At 43.9% G+C, this 17,715-nt stretch overlaps 1 protein-coding gene across 2 annotated transcripts in view; it reads right to left on the reverse strand.

The window, feature by feature from the left end:
* Positions 1–17,715, reverse strand: part of kcnd3 (potassium voltage-gated channel, Shal-related subfamily, member 3) — a 410,316-nt gene that overhangs the window by 220,784 nt on the left and 171,817 nt on the right. The window lies entirely within an intron of this gene.

A 17,715-nucleotide genomic window follows, 5' to 3' on the forward strand; every position in this document is an offset into this window, starting at 1 on the left:
TATCCACTCCACCCTCTCCTCCCTGACCTATCACCTTCATCCCCTCCTCCACTCACCCATTGTACTCTATGCTACTTTCTCCCCACCCCCACCCTCCTCTAGCTTATCTCTCCAGGCTCTCCAGGCACACTGCCTTTATTCCTGATGAAGGGCTTTTGCCCGAAACGTCGATTTCGAAGCTCCTTGGATGCTGCCTGAACTGCTGTGCTCTTCCAGCATCACTAATCCATAATCTGGTTTCCAGCATCTGCAGTCATTGTTTTTACCTCCTCCAAAGATGTGTTGGTTAGATGGAGTGGCCATGCTAAATTGTTCAGAGTAGGTGAGTTAGCCATGGGAAATGCATGGTTATAGGATAGGGTCAGTCTGGATGGGATGCTCTTTAGAGGGTTGGTGCAGGCTGAATGGCCTCTTTCCACACTTTTGGGATTCGATGATTTTATTTATAAGAGGAGAATCAGTTGAAACTCTTGGAATGGATATATTTTGTGTACAATGAGGCTAATCTACCTAGAATGCATAGGTAGATTAATAAATAGGATAGATAAATAAATAAATATGGTGATTGAGGCTGGATTAAAGCACAGCTCCCACTTAATATACAAAATAGGTTACATTCCAAGGGAGAGATATATATGGCAGTAGATCTCATATTATCCACCATCGATTATCTCTTGACTCAATTATTCCAATGGTGGCTGGCTATAAGCCAGAGTTTGACCACAGCTCTGTGGCCTACACTCTAATCCCTAACAAGTGCTCTTTAGTTGCTGACTTACACTGGCTCCTGATCCAGCAATACCTCCATTTCAAAGTTTGTATTCTTGTTTTCAAATCCGAACACGACGTCGCTCCTCCCCGTGTCTGTAATCTCCTTGAGTCCTACAATCCTCCACAATCTCTCCTTCCCTTCCAGTTCTGGTCTCTTCTGCTTCCCCAGTTTCTATTATTTCACCATTGGTGACTGTGGCTTCAGTTAGGCTCTAGATTCTGGAAGATACTGTTCTAGGTGAAGAGGCAGCTTACCACATTTCCAAGGCCCATTAGGGATGGGCAATGAATCCCAGCCAGTGACACCCACACCATGTGGATGAATTTAAAAAGACACTCATTAAAACCTACTCTTGGACCAAAAACTCCCTTAACTTCTTTCTGTTATGGAATGCTTAAGCCAACGTTTATTTCTCATCCCTAGTTACCTCTTGAGAAAGTGGTAGTGAGCTGTCCTCTTGATTAGCTGCTATCCATGTGATGTAGGTGGAACCATAATGCCCTTAGAGAGGGAATTCCACCATTTTGACCCAGCATTAGTGAAGGAATGGCAATATATTCCCAAGTCAGTACAGTGAGTGGCTCAGAGAGGAATTTGCAGGTTGTGGTGTTCCCATGTATCTGCTGCCTTTGTCCTTCTAGATGGAATGTTTTCCTATTTTAAAGGTGCTAAATTGATGCATGTTATTGTGCACTATCAGTAAAGTTCAAGATATACTTTAGGAGGGAGCTGAGGTGGTAACTTCGGAGAGAATGAGCAAAACATTTTTATTATTATTTTAGAAACCTCAAGAAATCAGAGAGTGTTAATGTGGAACAATTAAGCTAAATGATAACCAGCAATTATTTCGACAGTTCAGGTGCACCACATTAATGAGCTGTGGTGGCAGTTCCAAACTAATATAATATCAGTTTTGATTGCAAAATATTGTCAAGCTATTTTCAGGTTAAAAATACTCTTGTCGTGCTTATGAATAGACTGAAAAATGGGATCAGTTTAAATTAAAGAAGCTGATCATTACCATTATGTGATGAAACATGAACATGTTATTAAAATCTCCTGGACTATGAAACAGTTAACGCTGAAGTTTAATCTTGTAGTTTGGAACTATCAACATCTTTTTGCAGTTGCTTTCTGCTGTGCATTCATCTTTTTAATAATGTTGTTGATTTATTGTAACATCTAAGAATTGTGTCCTGATAACCTGGATATGATAGACATGCAACGACAATTTAATTATTGGCCAAAGATTCTGAGAATAGCAGATGTATCCACAAATAAAACCATACAAACTACAACACAGAAAGAGGCCATTATAATAAGGCCATAAGATATAGGAACAACAGGTAGGCCGTTCAGCCCATTAAGATTGCTCCTCCATTCAATAGGATCATGACTGATCCAAAAGCCCTAATGTTCACTTTCCTGCCTTTCCCTGTAACCCTTCATTCTCCGACTGATATATCAATATCTATATCTATATCTATATCTATATCTATATCTATATCGATAGCTATATCTATATCTATATCTATATCTATCTACTCAATTTCTTCCATTCCCCTCTTTCATCTTTTATGTGAGCAAGGAACAGAAATAGGCTGTTTCACAGTTCCACAGTAATAGAGGCCATTTAGCCCAACATACTTGCTCTTGCATTCATTAAGATCATTGCTGCTCTATCCATCGTCTCAGTTCCTCCTCCCTGCATTAGCCCCATAACCCTTCATTCCCCTACCATTGCAAAAACCCATCCAACTGGCTCTTGAATATATTTAATGAAGCTGCTTAGGCTGATTCCTTGGGCAGAGAATTCCATAGATTCACTACTCTCTGGGAAAAGCAGTTCCTCCTCATCTGTGTCCTAAATCCACTCCCCCTAATCTTGAGGTCATGTCTCCTAGTCCTCGTCTTGCCCACCAGCGGAAATGACTTGCCCGCCTCTACCTTATCTATCCCTTTCATAATTTTACATGTTTCTATAAGGTCCCCTCTCATTCTTCTAAATTCTAGTGAGTACAGTCCCAGGCAGCTCAACCTCTCCTCACAGGGTAACCCCCTCACCTCAGAATCAAGCTGGTGACCTTCCTTTGCACCGCCTCCAAAGCCAGTGTATTCTTCCTCAAGTAAGGAGACCAGAACTGCGCACAAAACCCCAGGTGCGGCCTCACCAACACCTTGTACAATCGCAGCAGAACCTCCTTGCTCTTAAATTCAATCCCTCTCGCAATGAAAGCCAATATTCCTCTCGATTTCCTGATTACCTGTTGCACCTGCAAATCAACTTTTAGCAATTCATGTACGAGCACTCCCTCTGCACAATGACATGCTGCAGTCTTTCACCATTTAAATAATATTCTGAATTATTATATCTACTTCCAAAGTGGATAACGTCACATTTACCAACATTGTACTCCATCTGCCAGACCCTTGCCCACTCACTAACCTATCTAAATCTCTCTGCAGACGCTCCACATCCTCTGCACAGTTTGCCTTTCTACTCAATTTAGTGTCATCAGTGAACTTGGATACGTTACACTCAGTCTCCTCTTCCAAATCATTCATGTATATCATGAACAGTTGTGGGCCCAACACCGACCCCTGTGGCACCCCACTCACCAATGAAAGAAATACTCGTTTATCCCAACTCTCTGCTTTCTATTTGTTAACTAGGCCTGTATCCATGCTAACATATTTCCTGCAACTCCAAGCATTCTCATCTTTTGGGTGAGTCATAGAGTCATAGAGATGTACAGTACGGAAACAGACCCTTCGGTCCAACACGTCCATGCAGATCAGATATCCCAACACAATCTAGTCCCACCTGCCAGCACCCAGCCCATATCCCTCCAAACCCTTCCTATTCATAAACCCATCCAGATGTCTCTTAAATGTTGCAATTGTATTAGCTTCCACCACATCCTCTGGCAGCTCATTCCATACACGTACCACCCTCTGTGTGAAAATGTTGCCCTGTAGGTCTCTTTTATATCTTTCCCCTCTCACCCTAAACCTATGCCCTCTAGTTCTGGACTCCCCCACCCCAAGGAAAATACTTTACCTATTACGCTATCCGTGTCCCTCATAATTTTGTAAACGTTTATAAGGTCACCCCTCAACCTCCAACGCTCCAGGGAAAACAGCCCCAGCCTGTTCAGCCTCTCCCTATAGCTCAGATCCTCCAACCCTGGCAACATCCTTGTAAATCTTTTCTGAACCCTTTCAAGTTTCGCAACATCTTTCCGATAGGAAGGAGACCATGACTGGACTGTATCACAACATGAGCCACCTGCCTTGGCTCCACATTCTTTGACACAGAATGGAAGTTGCCAGAAAAACTCAGCAGACCTGGCAGCGTCTGTGAAGAGAAAGCAAAGCTATCGTTTTGGGTCCGGTCACCATTCCTCAGAACTGATGGTAGTTAGGAAAATGTTGGTTTACATGCAGATGATAGGGTGGGGGGAGGGGTTAAGGAGTAAATGATAGGTGATGATAGAGCCAAAGAGAGAGGAGGACAGATGGACAGACAAAGGAATGGCTTGCAATCTGGCTAGGAGGGTGAAGAGCTGTTAATGGAACCTATTAGTAGTTGACAGTTAGTTGTGTGTAATAGAAGACTCTGTGATAACAAGGGCTGGTGTGTGGGGTTGGGGGCTAGGTCATGGGAGAGTTCAGGTCCTAAAATTATTCAGAGGAACTGCCAGTTCCTAGGTGCCATCAGCTCTGAAGAAGGGTCACTGGACCCGGACCATTATCTCTGATTTCTCTTCACAGATGCTGCCAGACCTGCTGAGTTATTCCAGCAACTTTTGTGTTTGTTTCTTATTTATGGCATTCACAGTTTGTTCCGTTTTTATTCCATATCCTTTGATCAGCTCGGCAGACTTAAAATGAGCTGGATTTTTGATTGACCAGTGAGGCAAGGCATGAAAATAGATCAAAGCTACAATCAAATCAGCCTGATTTCACTGAATGACAGAGAAACTGACTGGGACTAATGGTGTTCCTGTTTCTTATGATCTTTTGGCAATTAATTAAGCTCAGGTATATTGTTTATACATGAAGATATGTTTCTAACATTCTAAATGGCTTGGCTTTGGTTTTATTTCATCTCCTTCTCCCACACTCCTCCCCCCATCAAAAATGTCTCTCTCCACCCAACTAATCAATTCCTTTTGAAATCCGAAATAACTTAATCAGATTGCCCCTTTAATCTTCCACATTCCAGAGGATATCAACCTGAGCTCATGTAATCTCTTCTCCTAATCTAACTGTTGGATACACTCTGGCGGATCTCTGCTGAAATCCTTTCGAAGTTGCAGTGGCTAGAAATGTTCACAGGTGATGGGCTTTCTCAGCTTGTAATCGCTTTTGAAGTAACCAGCCAACTAACAGTGATTAGCTCAGTTTGGTTACAAGGAGCTTCATAGACAGTAGCTGCACGCTTTTTGATCAGCAACACCGACCAACCGTGATCAACAACCAACAAAATTGGGAAAGACACGGCATCGGAAAAGGGCAGAGGGTTTGCCGCTGCATGGAAAATCAAGGCGAGAGCCCTCTGGGTCTCCTGGAGATTGACACAATCAACATGCACCAGATTCAATCTTCTGCAGCAGCAGGAATGGCTATTTTTAACACTATTGTGTCAATCTGTGCTGATGTAATGGATGAAAATGTTGAAATCATGCAGTTCTAACAATACCTAAGAAGCTTGGTACCATCCAGGACACAGCAATCCCCTTGACCTGGCATCTCATCCATCACTTTAACCATTCATCCCTTCCACCACCAACAGCAGTGTGTACCATGTACAAGATTAATTGTGGTAAATCACCAAAGCTCCTTTGACAGCACCTTCCAATCCCTTGACCTCTACCACCTTGAGGGACAGGGCAATAGGTGCATGGGAACATTAACCCCTGCAAATTACATACCATCTTGCTTTGGAACCAAATCACCCGTCCTTCACTGTCAATATCCTGCATATCCTTTTGAACAGCACTGGCAGGATATCTGTGCTCCACTGACCACAGCAGTTCATGAAACTGAAAACTTCTCAAGCACAATTCGAAATGCACAGTAAATAATAGTCTTTATTGTGATGCTCACATCTCATGGTAAATAACACCCTAGGTCTAGTCGAACTATAGGACGTACTTGAAGTAATTGATATAAGTGCTGGGTGCGTGTACCCTGTGGAATCTTTTCACACCCAGGTAGTAATTAAATCAAGATTTTCCACCATCAGGAATTCGCGCCCCATGGTTCTCTATCCATTATGAAGTGCAGTCATTTCTAGAGATCCTGCCTGACAGCTCCCCTCTCCAGCCTGTGGCAGGTTGACTGAACCCAAACCCCTCCTGCACTGAGATTAGCCAAGACAGTAGATGCCTTCTGTTTGTCAGTGTGACTCAAATTTACATTGAGGGACTTTTGAAAGAGGTGGATAGGTTTAAACAATAACAAATATCATTCTCGGTTGAAATCCAAGGAGGAGCTTGCTTCAATGTAAAGTATTTTTTGATAACAAGACACCCTAAAACAGCACAGAGGATGTAAGACATTTTTCAAGAGTTAGAATGCAGGAAACATGACAGCCAATTTGCTCGCACAATCTCCCACACACAGTAACATGATAAAGTACCGTCGGCCTGTCCTGGTGCTAAACATTGGCTCAGTCACCTGTGTATATCTTTGAGGAAGTGCCACAGGATCTTTTATATCCATCTTAGAGGCTTTGTTTTAAGGTCTCATTGGAAAGATAGCACTCCTGACAGTGCAGCACTCCTGCAATACTGACCTTCCAACAGTGCAGCACTCCCTCAGCATGACCCACTGACAGTGTGGCACGCCCTCAACACTGACCCACTGACGGTGTAGCACTCCCTCAAAACTGACCCACCGACAGTGTAGCACTCCCTCAGCACTGATCCACCGACAGTGTAGCACTCCATCAGCACTGACCCACTGACAGTGTAGCACTCCCTCAAAACTGATCCTCTGACAATGCAGCATTCCCTCAGTACTGACCCTCTGAAAGTGCGACATGCCCTCCGTACTGACCCTCTGACGGTGCAGCACTCCCTCCATACTGATCCTCTGACAGTGCGGCACTCCCTCAGCACTGACCCTCCGACAGTGCAGCACTCCCTCCGTACTGACCCTCTGACAGAGCAGTACTCCCTGAGTACTGACCCTCTGACAGAGCAGTACTCCCTGAGTACTGACCCTTCGACAGAGCAGTACCCCCTGAGTACTGACCCTCCGACAGAGCAGTACTCCCTGAGTACTGACCCTCCGACAGAGCAGTACTCCCTGAGTACTGACCCTCTGACAGAGCAGTACTCCCTGAGTACTGACCCTCCGATAGAGCAGTACTCCCTGAGTACTGACCCTTCGACAGAGCAGTACTCCCTGAGTACTGACCCTCCGACAGAGCAGTACTCCCTGAGTACTGACCCTCTGACAGAGCAGTACTCCCTGAGTACTGACCCTCCGACAGAGCAGTACTCCCTCCGTACTGACCCTCTGACAGAGCAGTACTCCCTGAGTACTGACCCTCTCTCAGAGCAGCACTCCCTCAGTACTCCCTGACTACTGACCCTCTCTCAGAGCAGCACTCCCTCAGTACTGACCCTCTGACAGAGCAGTACTCCCTGAGTACTGACCCTCCGACAGAGCAGTACTCCCTGAGTACTGACCCTCTGACAGAGCAGTACTCCCTGAGTCCTGCATTAAGGATCATCCTTGACTTTATGCTGAAGTTTCTTGAAGGAGATCTGAAAATAAAACTCTCTGATTCTGAGATAAACCTTCTCACACTGTGATAATCAATGCAGAACCAGCAGTTGGGGAAAATTAAATTGTCAATAAAAAAAAATCAATATCATACTTTTACAAAAGAACATTGTGTTGATCAGTTGGCGATAATTCATCCCAATCTCCAATTATCAATATCCTGGAGGTTATCATTGACCAGAAAGTGAACTGGCCTCATATCTCCTGGCTCCCCAAAGATCCATCATCTTCAAAGCAGAAGTCAGGAGTGTGATAGAATGCTCCCCACTTGCCCGTATGGGTGCCAGTCCAATAACATAAGCAGCTTGACAGCATCTAGGACAAAGCAGCCTGCTTGATTAACACCATATCCATCACCATCACCACCGATACTCAGTAGCAGCAGTGTGCACTATTGACAGTATACACTGCAGAAAATCATCAAAGATCCTTAGACAGCACCTTCCAAAAGCTTCTTATGAAGGGCTTTTGCCCGAAACATCGATTTTCCTGCTCCTCGGATGCTGCCTGACCTGCTGTGCTTTTCCAGCACCACTCTGATCTACACTCTGGTTTCCAGCATCTGCAGTCCTCACTTTTGCCTTCCAAAAGCTATGACCACTTCCATCTAGAAGGACAAGGGTGGCAGAAACATGGAAATACCACAACCTGCAAGTTCCCCTCCAAGCCAGTCACCATCCTGACGTGGAAATACAACACCATTCCTTCAGTGTCACTGGGTCCAAATCCTGGAATTCCTACCCTGATAGCATTCTGCTTTTGTCTATAAAACATTTTTATTTTATTTAATCACAAGATGAAGGCATCAGTGATTGGGCAAGCATTAATTGCCCATCCCTAATTTCTCAGAAGGCAGTTATGGGTCAACCACATTGCTGAGGGTCAAGAGCCCCATAAAGGCCAGACCAGGTAAGGGTGACAATTTCCTTCTCTAAAGGACATTATGAATCAGATGGCCTTTCGTTAGATTCCAGACTTTTACAGAATTCAAATTCCACCAAGTGCGATGACAGGATTTGAACCTGTTTCCCGGGTCCCTTGATTAACATTGCAGCAATAATGTTGCTAGGCCATCACCACTCCATCGACTGCAGTGGTTAAAAAAGGCAGCTTACCACCACCTTCTTCAGGCAATTAGGGTCAGGCAATAAATGCTAGCCCAGCCAGCAATGCCCACATTCAATGGGTGAATAAAAAAAAGGTTTGGCAGTGGAGCTGATGATATCAATTGCTAAAGTCACTTATACAGCTGAAAAAGACAGTCTGCTTTCTAATTTGTAAGAACCATGAGAGAGGTGTCAGTTGAGGAGAAAGGGCTGGTGTTGTCTATGACTATAATGTGATCACACAGAGACACAAATGTCAATCTGACATGCTAATCTAACACACACTGATTAATGTCACAGAAACATGTCAACATCGCAAAGAATGTGCTCAATGTTCATTTTGATGTATCACAAGCAGCAAGTCCTGGGCTGTGTTTAAGCAAAGTCCTGCACTTTTAATATTAATTGTGAAGGATATCTTAGACTGGGTACAAGCCTTATTATATTCATTATATCTACACTCCTGATATTTTACATAACTGTGAGAATTTCTTTCCCATTCTCCCGGACTCAAGTTAATCTTTTAAAACCTGTTCTGAAATTGTGATGTTATTTGATTCACATCCATCTACTGATTGTGTTAGCATTGCAAACAGATCTCTCCATTCCTCACCACATGCCACTTTCAGTATTCCCCAACTAATTTACCATATTTAGTTTAATAACCTGCCCTCTCTGTCACTCACAGATATTACTACCAATCCAAAAGGGAGAGGGAAACCTATTGTAATGGAAACAAGGGACTGAATGTTCCTGAGAAAACTCTGTCAGATATATGTTGCTGTTTTGAGCCTTACATCAAAGATCAGCATCCCTACAGGATTATGTCGGTCTTTCAAACCATAGTGGAAACATGATTACAACGTGATCAGAATGATAAGATATATTTTACTTCTTGCTGGTACATAATGAGTGATTGTAAATGATTCACCAACTTTAGACTCCATGTCAAATATTCTTTTCTATTGCCACGTTTTATGAAGGATACATTAGTCTCCAAGGAGCGGAAACTAGGTTTACTAGAGTAATGCCAGAACTTCAGGGGTTCAGCTATGAAAAGAGGAGAAACAAACAATGTTTGTACAGTGCCTGGAATTTAGAATGCTATGGGAGATGTTGTAGATTTTCAAGAAATTAAGGGAAGAGAGACGGTAAGTAGAGCAAACAATTTCAACTCCTTCTGAGTCGAAGACTAAAGGTGATGGTCACAACAATGGAGCTAATGATTTCAGGAATGAAATTCGGAAACATTTGTGGACTCAAAGGCTGGTTGAAGTTTGGAACTCTCTTCTGCAAGTGGCAATTGGTACTCATTTGATTATTAATGTCAAATCTGATATTTATAGATTTTTTTGTTGTACAGATTGATAAGGATTCATAGAGCTTGCATGCAGTTGTTTCTGAGAATGGCCAACCAGGTGCAAGGGATTAAAAGGACCCCTCCTATTGAAACCCAAACTGCATTATATTAACGATGTGTAGGTGCCAGTGTTGGACTGGGGTGGACAAAGTCAGAACTCACATGACACCAGGTTATAGTCCAAAAGGCTTATTTAAAATCACAAGCTTTCGGAGTGCTGCTCCTTTGTCAGGTGAAGTCCCGACTATAACCTGGTGTCATGTAACTTCAGGCAATATATTAAGGTGATGGATGTAAGTTGAGTAATTGGAGTTTCAGTGCCAGTCTGTGCTCCTGTCACATTAATTTCCTCAACATTGCCTCTTCTCTGTAATCAGTGCTAACAAGTTTGGAGGGATAGAAAGCTGCCATTTGCTCCATCAAAACCATTCCATAAGGTAGAGGAAGCACTTGCCTGCCCTTAGGAACTCGTGGCAAAAGTCTGAGCATGTGCCACACACCATTTATCCGGTCTTACTAAATGTTGGTGAAGTTGTACAAGCCTGCTCTTAATTCCAATATGCCCTCAGGTTCCACTCTCCAGAGTCTGAAAAATGTCTGTAATCATGAACTCTGCTCAATTAGCATCCTGTGGGAAAGTTCTACCTAAATACTCACTAATCCCCAAAATTAATTAAACAGAATTGCAGACTCTTCTTCACTTTTCCATTCATTTATTCCGGCTGCTTCACCACTCAACATCACAGATACCAACCTGCACCTTGGAATGATTAACTCTGTATCTGTCCCTCATCAACTCTACTCCCTCAGTGGTTAGCACTGCTGCCTCACAGTGCTGGGGACCCAGGTTCAATTCCTGCCTCTAGTGGCTAGCTATGTGGAGTTTGCACATTCTCCTCGTGTCTGCATGAGTTTCCTCTGGGTATTCCGGTTTCCTCCCACAATCCAAAGATGTGCAGGTCAGGTGAACTGGCTGTGCTAAATTGCCCATAGTGTTAGGTGCATTAGTCTGGATAAATATCGGGTAGGGGAATGGGTCTGGGTGGGTTACTCTTTGGAGGGTCGGTTTGGACTGAAGGGCCTGTTTCCATAGGGAACCTAATCTACTAGATACTTATCTGGCTGTATTTTTCAAACTGATACAGTTCCATGTGTATTTCTTGCTAGAAATCTGAGACAGATGATAACACATGAGACCTAGTGTTGTGGATATTTTGAAATGTGTTGCCTGAAGGTGAAAACAGAAAAAAAGAATTGGATAAATACTTGAAAAAGAGAACTTTGAAGGCCAATGCTGAAAGGGAAAAGACTGGAATTAATTGGGGAGCTCTTGGAAAAGCAACGGCTTATGTTCAATGCACTGAGAGGTTTATTTTTGTGCTGTTGAGTTTGAAGATTTATATATTCAGATTACCAGAAAAGAAATTGCACCTTGTGTTGACTTTTAGGATATGATTATATTTAACACCCTCCCCACCACTCCACTCCAAACTGATCAAATTCAGCCAATTAAATCAAGCCTTCTCAGCCATCATTTCACTACCATGTATTTCAGATTTGTGACTCTTAATGAAAAAAACTACATAAGGCCGGAATTTAGCTTTTCAAATGCAATAATAGGAATCACTCATTTTTTCAAAGTATGGAAATCTGGAAAGATAAAAACAAGAGAGTACATGCAGCCCTTTAAGTCCATGGTACTATTCAATAAGATAATCACTGATCGGTGTCTTAAAAGGCTCCGATGAGTTCTTATCGAATAGGATCTTAGGTCAGGTTTGGGGCACTGATTGCCCTGTTCCTGCTCCTATAGTTTTACAACTGATTGAACAAGTGGAAGATCAGGAGCTTTATGCTCATTGTAGTGATTAGAATAATGTCAGCTAAGTGGATCTCGTAAAATGTGGGTGACACAATGGTTAGCACTGCTGCCTCACAGCACCAGAAACCTGGGTTCAATTCCCACCTCAGGCAACTGTCTATGTGGAGTTTGCACGTTTTCCCCATATCTGTATGGGTTTGCTCTGGTTTCCTCCCACAGTCCAAAGATATGCAGGTTAGGTGAATTGGTCATACTAAATTGCCCGTAGTGTTAGATGAAGGGGTAAATGTGGGGGAATGGGTCTGGGTGGGTTGCTCTTTGGAGGGTTGGCGTGGACTTGTTGGGCTGAAGGGCCTGTTTCCACACTGTAATCTAAAAAAAAATGAGTTTTTTGATTGGGGTTGTTAATCCAGTTCAATCAGGGAGCCCTGGCTGACAGAAATAAGCAGGAGAGCCAGGCATTCTAGGAGCTGGCTCTGTGGTATCTGGGTCAGTGACTGGTATTATGTACATATAAATAAAGGGTGACTCAGTCATGAGATATCTGCTGTCATGGAGTTATTTCACTCACAACCTTCTCAACTTTGACTCATTGAAAAGAGTTGCTAGATTGTGTAATCATTCTTTAATTCATCAAGCAGACTGATGCTCAGGTAATTCAACATTTATCTACTGACACATCCAGTTTCCGTGGGCCAACCAATATTGTATGTGTATTTAGCAAACAAATACCAATATTGCACTCAAGAAGCCTAATCAAACATTAGGGATAAATATACTCCTGCAGTTTGAAGCCTGGCATACTAGGTTAGATCGCTAAAGAAAGAGTCACATTTAAATAACAATTGTTAGCACCACTGGATATCCCATTGTGTTTTATATTGAATAAAGTGGGGTTAGTGCTATAATGTGGGAAATGCAGTATCCAGCAAGGCACTACAAACAGTAGCATAATGACAAGTCAAAACTGCTTTTGGAATGTTAACTGAGAGTTAAGTGTTGATCAGGTTATAGGTGAGGGTTCCACTTTTCTCCTTTGAGATAGACAGGATCTTTTACAACAATCTGAAGGGTTGGCTAGAACTTCAGTTCAATGCCTCATCCAACATCACAGCACCCCCCAGTGTGAGAGTGTCCACCTAGTTCTTGTGCTCGGCTCCTGTTGGAGTGGCACAGTGGTTAGCACTGTTGCCTCACATCACCAGGGACCTGTGTTCAATTCCAGCCTTGAGCAACTATCTGTGCAGAGTTTGCACATTCTCCTCTCCGCATCTGCGTGGGTTCCCTTTGGGTGCTTTGATTTCCCGTCCAAAGGTGTGCATGTTAGGTAGATTGGGCATGTTCATTTGTAGTGTTCAGGTGTCTTTGGGAAAACATTGAGAAATGCATGGTTGTTTGGGAGGGATGTTCTTCAGTACAGATTCAGTGGGCGGAATGGCCTCTTTTTGCACTGTTGGGATTCTATGATTTGAACTTGCAACCTTCTGCTTCAGATGTAAAAGTGTTTGCAAATGAGCAATAGACACTTCCTCAAGCTGAAAGTCTACAGAAACCTTTAACATCATCACTTCTCTCTATGACATGTTGACAGTTCAGTCAAGTGAGTCAATAAAGTAAACCACATACTGAGTATTCTAGTTTGATTTCAGCAACCAACAACTTGGTTGCAACTGGATAGAACTTCACTGTAGGAAAACCTTCCAGAGCTTGAAGTCTAGGCAAATGAGGGCACAGCCACTAATGGTGGAACAATTACTCCCAGGGATACTCAAAGGGATAAGACTTAGAGGGGCACCAATATCTCAGAGAATCACATGACAGCTGGAGACTGTGGAGATAGTGAGGAACAAGAGCAAGAGGGATTTGCAACCAAGGAAGGGAATTTAAAAATCAAGACAATATATGACTAGCAGCCAATGTAGGTCAGGGATGATAGGGGATTAAGGGAATTAAAACATGGCAGTTGTATTTTGGAAGGTAGAATGCAAGACCATTTTTGGAAAAAAATCTGAGCAGATAGCACTTGATTGTCTTAAGATCTCATTTGAATAGACTTGTTGCCATTTAATCTGGCAATGACTCTTGTGAGTATAAAGTGGTGAAGGATTAACCATGATTAATTCTCAATAGAAGGGGCATATACTGGATTGACCATAAATATCTTATTACATAATATTAAGCCAACAGATTGCATTAGTTTAAGAATGATCATCGTCTTTCCAGATAAGAGCCACTGCTATCTCCAAAGAGACAGTAACTATGGCTATGCCACATGGCTGTAGATTGCAAAATGACACTTAGACAGTTAGAACTGACACTTAACCTGACAGAGGAGCAGCACTCCGGAAGTTTGTGATTTCAAATAAACCTGTTGGACTGTAACCTGGTGTCATGTGACTTCTAATGTAGAACTGACTAGCTCCTTTCTGAGACAGTCACTCATAAATCATTGGGCGGAGCTATTCCAAAGTTTCCAAGTTAACTCTTTCAGGCCAGTTGTTATATATGACAAGGCCGCAGTCTTTTTCCAAAGGAATAGCCGAATTTAGAGTCTGGACTCTTTTTAAGTTTGGATTCTTTTAAAGTTATTTTTAAAATTTTTATTTTAAGTTAATGTGAATGGCACCTACACTCAGCAGCGAAAAACATTTTTCACTGTATTTTATACTGAAATATGTGTGGCAATAAATTTCTCTAAATCTCTAATGGAAACAAGACTGGGGTTTCAGTATTCAGTGATTCTATGTGAAGCCGAGTGATCTTGTCATGTCATGAACATGAGGCAGTACGCTCACCTCAGAATCTAAATGTGTCACCGAGGTTACAGATAGACCAACTTGATCCCAAACAATTATCCAGGAGAAGTCTGGAGTTAGTAGCTAGGCAACAGTATTTGGAGTGGGATCAACAACAGTGGATTCAGACTTCCCAATAGTAAATTGAAAGAAATTCTGTTCATCCAGTGTCTACAAACATTTGAATTGTATATGTCATGTGAACGGTGTTAGAGTAACAAGTTCTCAGAATTATTGAACCAGTCAACAATAGATACTAGCACAGACAATTTAATGTAAATAAGGCCTCTCAGTATTTCAAGCCCATTAGTGTACAAATGCTTCAGCTCTCGGTCATTATTGCATAATAATTAATCATTGTTCAGGCAATTTTATGGGGTGACATTAATTCAAAGAGCAAGTCTTGTCATTAAAGCTCCTTTGAAGATCAGTCACTGCAAATTTTCATTAACTTTAAAATCCTTCTGTTCATTGTCTGCTTTCCATTGATTTCTGTGGGGTTTTTAATTCAATGATTTTTTTAACAGATTACTGAAGGCTTATTGACATTTCACTACGGTTTTTTTTACCTGGAAACTACAGTGTTTATAAAGGCAAGCAAGTTTACAATTAATTAAAATATTCAAGGTGATGCTCCAACTCGGAAACACGAATACATCTTTTCTCATGCAGTTTTTTGTTGCTTTGGACAGAGACACTTGTACTTTGTTTGTAAAGGTGTCGGAAATTAATGAACAAACCCAACAACATAACAGTAAGACAACCTCACAGGAAGGTAGGGGGAACTGAATGTGACGTTGAATGTGTTGGGCAGTAGGATACGAACTGTTCTTGTTTCATCGGAGTATGGTACAGGCTGAACCACACACACACACACCCTGCTTTGGAACTGGCTCCAAGGAGATAAAAAGGAATCCAAATGATATATCAAATCTACCTCAGCAATCTCCACCCCTACTTTCTGTACAGGACAGCATATAGTACAGACAACAGAACATTTCCATGTTAGCTGCCAGCACTGGTGGAAGGTCAACAACCTGAAAACTTGGGCCTGATGTTATCTTACTCAAATCATATTCTTTTCAATAGAGTTCACATTGACCTATAGGCTCTTGACAACAGCAGAGACCCAGTGTTGTGTTCTCCCAGCCTGGTGTGACCACAGCGTGGACTTCCAGTCTTGTCATGATTCCAGAGTAGTCTCCTGGCCTCAAGAGCCTAAGGTGACACCTGGAGCGGTCTGGAGTCAATGCCCAGCACAGTCTGGAGCCAAGGCCCAGTGCGGTCTGGAGTCAAGGCCCAGCACAGTCTGGAGTCAAGGCCCAGCACAGTCTGGAGTCAAGGCCCAGTGCAGTGTGGAGTCAAGGCCCAATTCGGACTGGAGCCAAAGCCCAGCGCAGTGTGGAGTCAAGGCCCAGCACGGACTGGAGTCAAGGCCCAGCGCAGACTGGATTCAAGGCCTCGGCCAGTCTGGAGTCAAAGCCCAGTGCGGTCTGGAGTCAAGGTCCGGCACGGACTGGAGTCAAGGCCCAGCGCAGTCTGGAGCCAAGGTCCAGCGCAGTCTGGAGTCAAGGTCCAGTGGAGACTGGAGTCAAAGCCCAGTGTGGTCTGGAGTCAAGGTCCAGCACGGTCTGGAGTCAAGGCCCAGTGCAGATTGGAGTCAAGGCCCAGGGCAGTCTGGAGTCAAGGTCCAGCACGGTCTGGTGTCAAGGCCCAGTGCAGATTGGAGTCAAAGCCCAGTGCGGTCTGGTGTCAAGGCCCAGCGTGGACTGGAGTCAAAACCCAGTGCGGACTGGAGTCAAGGCCTAGCGCAGTCTGGAGTCAGAGCCCAGTGCGGTCTGGAGTCAGAGCCCAGTGCGGACTGGAATCGCCAAGACATTAACCGCCTCAACCTGTCTACCCCCTTCCCCGACTCCAACCTCTCACCCTCACAACGCGCAGCCCTCCACTCCCTCTGCTCCAATCCTGACTTCACCACCAAATCAGCAGATAAAGGGATTGCAGTGGTAGTCTGGCGCACTGACCTCTACACCACTGAAGCCAGATGCCAACTCGGAGACACCTCCTCCTACCGCCCCCTCGACCATGACCCCACCCCCATCACCAAACCATCATTCCCCAGACCATACAGAACCTCATCACCTGATGAGATCTCACACCCACAGCTTCCAACCTCATAGTCCGGGAACCCCGCACTGCCCGGTTCTACCTTCTTCCCAAGATCCACAAGCCTGACCACCCTGGCCGACCCATTGTCTCAGCATGCTCCTGCCCCACTGAACTCATCTCTACCTACCTCAACACTGTCCTATCCCCTCTAGTCCAGAAACTCCCCATATACGTTCGAGACACCACCCACGCCCTCCACCTCCTCCAAGACTTCCGTTTCCCTGGCCCCAAATGCCTCATTTTCACCATGGATATCCAGTCCCTCTACACCTCCATCCGCCATAACCAGGGCCTCCAAGCCCTCCATTTCTTCCTCTGCCGACATCCCCAACAGTACCCTTCCACCGACACTCTCATTCGTTTGGCTGAACTGGTCCTCACCCTTAACAATTTCTCTTTCGAATCCTCCCACTTCCTCCAGGCCAAAGGGGGAGCCATGGGCACCCGTATGGGCCCCAGCTATGCCTGTCTCTTTGTTGGCTACGTAGAACAGTCCATCTTCCGTAGTTACACTGGCACCACTCCCCAACTCTTCCTCCACTACATTGATGACTGCATTGGCGCCACCTCGTGCTCCCGCGAAGAGGTTGAGCAATTCATCAACTTCACCAACACATTCCACCCCGACTTTAAATTCACCTGGACCATCTCTGACACCTCCCCTCCCCTTCCTGGACTTCCCTATCTCCATTAATGACAACCGACTTGACACTGGCATTTTTTAAAAACCCACCGACTCCCACAGCTACCTGGATTACACCTCTTCCCACCCTACCTCTTGCAAAAATGCCATCCCATATTCCCAATTCCTCTGCCTCCGCCGTATCTGCTCCCAGGAGGACCAGTTCCACCACAGAACACACCAGACAGCCTCCTTCTTTAGAGACCGC

Source organism: Chiloscyllium plagiosum, chromosome 26 (assembly GCF_004010195.1).
Source record: "Chiloscyllium plagiosum isolate BGI_BamShark_2017 chromosome 26, ASM401019v2, whole genome shotgun sequence".
Lineage (NCBI taxonomy): Eukaryota > Metazoa > Chordata > Chondrichthyes > Orectolobiformes > Hemiscylliidae > Chiloscyllium > Chiloscyllium plagiosum.